Source organism: Chanos chanos, chromosome 2, assembly GCF_902362185.1.
Source record: "Chanos chanos chromosome 2, fChaCha1.1, whole genome shotgun sequence".
NCBI lineage: Eukaryota > Metazoa > Chordata > Actinopteri > Gonorynchiformes > Chanidae > Chanos > Chanos chanos.
Genome location: NC_044496.1, coordinates 20,705,101 through 20,710,297, shown reverse-complemented (window position 1 = coordinate 20,710,297; position 5,197 = coordinate 20,705,101).

The window sequence follows — 5,197 nt, the reverse complement described above, 5'->3', positions numbered from 1 at the left end:
GCTGGTATTTCACCGAAACTCTAGACTTTCACTTTTGAGGAGTCAATGATTTGACCACCTTGAAATTTGAGACCTTTTAAATCCTAAGGAAATGCTGAAATGCTCCACACCCCACCCACTCACCCACCCACCTACACACACACACACACACACACACATACACACACACACACACACACACACACACACACACACACACACACACACCTCCTGTGTAGTTCAGACATAATCAGAACCGCCACAAAACTTCACACACAGACCAGGAGTGTTTTCATGAAGAAGCATGTCTCGCCACATTCTTACCACGCTCCGTTGTACTGGCCTTGAGATAGTGAGGGTCTGGGAAGTACCGTCTCATTTACAGCAGACCCTCTAAAGCTGCTCTAGCCATCGCGGAGTCAAAACCTCTACCATGCGGGTCTAGGGTTAAGCTTATCATTGTCCATCTTGTCTGATCATTAAAATGTAAGATTTGCTTGTCCATGGGGCTAACAAACATGCATGTGGCCAGTGCATAGTCACTTATATGTGTCAGTGTCATAAATGCAGGTAAGACACAATTCTGTAGTTATTGTAATGAGATACTAGATGTTCATACTAGTCATCACGTAATTAGCATATCATCAGCTGCATTCCAGTGCTTTTGAGTTAAGCCGTCCTTCTCCCATTTCCACAACCTGTGTCAAATAAAACATCAGTGATGTCTGAACATGATGAGGGCCTGCATGGGCATGGAATGGGAGGTATAATCAAAAAACAAACTTGTCAAAATAATATGCAGACGCCTCCCTTCTGGCCCAAGGCTTTCTTCACCATGTCTCGAAGGGCTTTAAAATATGGTTATTCTTTAATGTAGATCCAGATGCAATAATTCTTGCCTCAAAGCAGGTAATTAAAATTCAACCTCCTTTCATGTGATACATGTTTATCTATGAATTTCCAATGTACTTTGTTAAAATAATTTGGATTTTGCTATCTGCTAAAGGTCTTTGTGGCATTGTTGAAATATTGTAAGAAAAGTAAATTATTAGTTCAAGTATTTTGCAGAATTCACATGTTTCGTTTCCCATACAGTCATACAAAGTGCACTCCTACATTGTTCTGTGCATGATCAATTGTGTGATGACTGGAGTGTAATGATGTGAAAAAGTAAATATTTACTGATAGGTAATGAGTACTGGTGGAACACCCAGCCCCCCAAAGCAGCTCTCTAACTCCTCCCTCAAGCCATACCAGGAATTCCTTTGGAAATCTGGATTTCATTGATGGAAAATCCAGGTTGCAATAGTGTAATTCCTGCATGGCTCTTTTGCTGACAGGGTTAGTTAAAGTAAAGTCCACTTGCTGGCGCAGGAGAAATATACATCTCATTCATTCATGCATCATCAACCAAGAACGGGAAAGAAAATTGCAGCTCTGTATTTCCATGTTGGCTCTGGCAAGAAATCAGACAAATTTAAATGGGACTGTGTCTAAATGCTACTCATTTGACTGCAATCTCTCAATCAATGTAAAACAATGACTTCAGGGTTCAGACGTTGAATGACAGTCATGAATATTCCACATGTAGTTGATTGCGCTTCCTTTAAAAAAAAAAAAGAGCTCGTTCCTGGAGTACAACCACACTGTTGCTATACATACTATATCATGCAAAATAGTTTATAATGTGTACTGTTTAAGAATAATGAAGGATTAAGTACATAGCATTAATGTATCAAAACTATGAAAAAAATGTGAAGATTTAAAACCAGAGCTTCAAATGCCTGATTTCCCTCATTTGTAACACCTCATCAGTTCATCTCTCTTACTGAAAGACGGCTGGAGCTTAGGTCCGCATCAAAAGGCAGTCCTCCTCCTCCTCCTGAAAAAGAGGAGGTCTCTGTTTTCAGTCCTTAGGCCAAAGTGCATATATGACCCCCCCCCCCCCCCCACACCTTTCTGCTCCCCTCACTTCAGCACATTGGCCTTTCATGACTGCCCAGCTCAAAGCTTTGCAGCTTGTGAGAGGAAGTTTCCAATTTCTGCCTTGCATGTGGGAAAATATGTACGTTTCTGAGTGGACCTTTTGTCTAGCTCTGCAATGGCTGCAATTGGAGTGCAGAGGTCACAAAATGTAGCGTGTCATCGACACTAAGCAGGCATGCATGGGACTTTTTATAAGGTCTCACCCTTTGCGCCTGCAATGCTACTGCCGTGTTAAAAAAAAAAAATAAATAATAATAATACGCACACATAATCTATATGCCTAGCAGTATTTACATATGTAGACAATGTGTATGAAAAAGAGGATGTCTGAAATTGGAGCCTGTTACACTTTTAAATGTTGAACAGCAGCCCTCAGACACGGAGAAGGATGTAATTATTTCATTACGTTCCTTGTCTTACCAGTTGGAGCCATGAGGTATGGGGGTTGTTTTTTTAACCCTGTTGCCAAGGGGTGGCAAAACATAGTGACAAAGACCAACCTGTCCAGCCTCTGCCAATAAAAACACAAGCAGGCCTCAAAGTGATGATCTTAGTTTAAGTTTACTCTGAAGCACATAGGACCCCCATGAGCAAAGGCAAAATCATTTCCCCGTTAAGTCGTTTTCTCTCTGCTTCCTGCTCACCTTAGCGGCCGAGAGGCTGAATGTGTGAAACAGCATGGAAAAAAAAAGAAAAAAAAAAAAGAAGCCTTGTAGATTCCTACCACACAAAGGAGACAGTGAGAAAAGCCCTTGTATTTTGTTTTGTCTTTTTTTTTTAGCTAGTTTGTTTGGTTGGGTTTTTTTTTTGACATACAGCAAGGCAGCTGCTTGTCAACTACCCTTTAGTTAAAAGAAGAATTGGAAGAAGAATTGAGTTCAGTGTGAAAACATAGACATGCATATCTTGTTCTGAAACTAACACATAAACAAGGATCCTAATCAACAAAAGACTACCAGTGGATGAAATGTCTGTATAAAATCAATTTTGAAATGAAAATGCTCATGCGTTGGTGTTTGTTTCCCAGCCTTCTGAAAGGTGTGTATCCTTTCTGAGAGCCCTGAGATGGAATGACCGTGGTGGTCAGTTTTCAGTTCTGTCTTGTCTCCCCCCTGCTCAGAGCTCACCCAACTCCTGTCAGGTTTACTGGATGATTAAAGGGGCCATTTCCCATTTTTAGGCTCAGGAGACACAAAGCAAAGCTCTCCACAAAAGGAGGCAAATCTTCCCACAACCCTTCCATGTCTCCCACTGCCAGGATTTCACAAAATGTATCACCATATCAAAAGTGCATTCTACCTGACCCCATTCCCCGAGACCACGACCCCTGGCTTTAATGGCTGCTACAAGACAAATGGTCACTACATGCCCTGCCCAAGAAGTCTTTTGTCTGTCTTGCTCCACATCAGTTTACCCCTGACAGGTAGGATAGGGCCAGGAACTCTACTCCCCTCAGTGCAGTCGGACAAAGAACCTCGGTTTTTGAGATTTGCGTGAAAACTTCGGTTGTGCTTTATTAGTACAAGTACAAGTCACATGGACTTTACAGTTTTCTGTCTTACGACAAGGATAGGATAAATAGAATACACTGGCAATAGAGGCAGGCCATCAATCCTATATACTGACAATAGTAGCTGTTCTGGTGCATTTGTGCCATAATTAAAAATGAGAATTGGTTAAAGTTAATAAATCTTGGTTAAGCGCATGTGCTTTCTTGGGCCATGGGTGAAAGATTACTTCATCTCTCTCTCTCTCTCTCTCTCTGTCTCTCTCTCTCTCTCTCTCTCTCTCTTTCTCTCTTTCAGAATCATGGAGGGTGAGGGTAGCATTCGGGGGTTGCTCTCTTGCTCCAGCTCCCATTGACAACTTCCATCCGTGTCACCCAGCCTGCTGATTCAGCTGAAAAGAGGGATATTCTCATTCAGACAGTCTCTCTCTCTCTCTCTCTCTCTCTCTCTCTCTCTCTCTCCCTCTCACTTTCTGTCTCTCTCTCCCAGCTCGACAAATTCCTATTGAGCAGCCTTAGGTAACTTTTTACCATTCTTTATTTGCTCATAGATTTTCTTCATGTTTGGCAAACCACCAAAAACCTGAGCTTAATGATAAACAGTTGTACCCCCTTCAGTCCTGGAGGAGAACTCCACGCAAATTACTTAATCCTGATTAAGACAGGATAACAGAAACCTTTGTTTTTTAGTGGCCCAGTCAGGCAATGGCTAGGATGGAATATAGTTTGTCTACTTTTTGTAGAAACTAAGGATAAATTTAATTTCACACAAAATGACAAATCACCTCAGAAAAAAAACAAAATATTGTGGCTTGGATGTACTGTTATGTCGCGGTTAAACATTTTTCTGAGAACTTAGAGTGTTTTTCCTCTGTGTAAACAGGTTGGTAGCAGGTCTTGCCCACAAAGATATACATAGAAGAGAAAATATACCATAGAGGTAAAACACTTTCCAACACCAAAAGAATACTTGAGAAGGAATGTGAATTTGCATAGATCCAACCGGCCACAAAACTCTTCCAATGTTAGGTGTCAAAACAATCCCCTGCTTGTGCCACACCACCCACTAACTTGTTATCACTTGCCTTTCCCTGGCCAGACTAAGGGAAAAGATCCTGACTAAAGGAGCAGAGGGAACTAAGCCTGTGCCAGAGGAACATTTCTTCAAGAAATGGTTGCATGGCAACAGCCAACAAGGACAACAAGGACAAACTGAAAGAATGACAAAGATACAACAAAATCTTTTTTGTTGTTGTTGTTGTTGTTGTTTTGGTGGGGGGCAATAATTTGTAACCTTTTGATTCTTCTAAGCAAAAGGCTTTTGTGTGACTGGTTTGTGGGCAGGAAAGGAGATCATTCTTTTTGTTAACACTTAAGCCATTTCCAGTAAGACCTGAGAACTTTGCCAAATTACAGCGTTCTTGCAGTTATTCCTACCTTTATTAGAGCACTTAACAACAGGAAGTCAAACCACAGGATGATATTGCCTTTGAAACACGGCCAACCCTGACAACAGTTTAAGTATAGATTGGCACGTTGCATATATATGTTTCAGGGTGCTGTCTTGAAATTGTTTCAGTCTCTTTAATTACTTAACATTTAACATTGAAAGCATTTCGTTTTTACGGCCATCGACTTCACTCCTTAAATCTGAATGCTCGGAGTTGCACGACAGGTGAAATGAGCAGGGTTGCGACTACATCCCTCTAGCCCATCAAAAGGGCT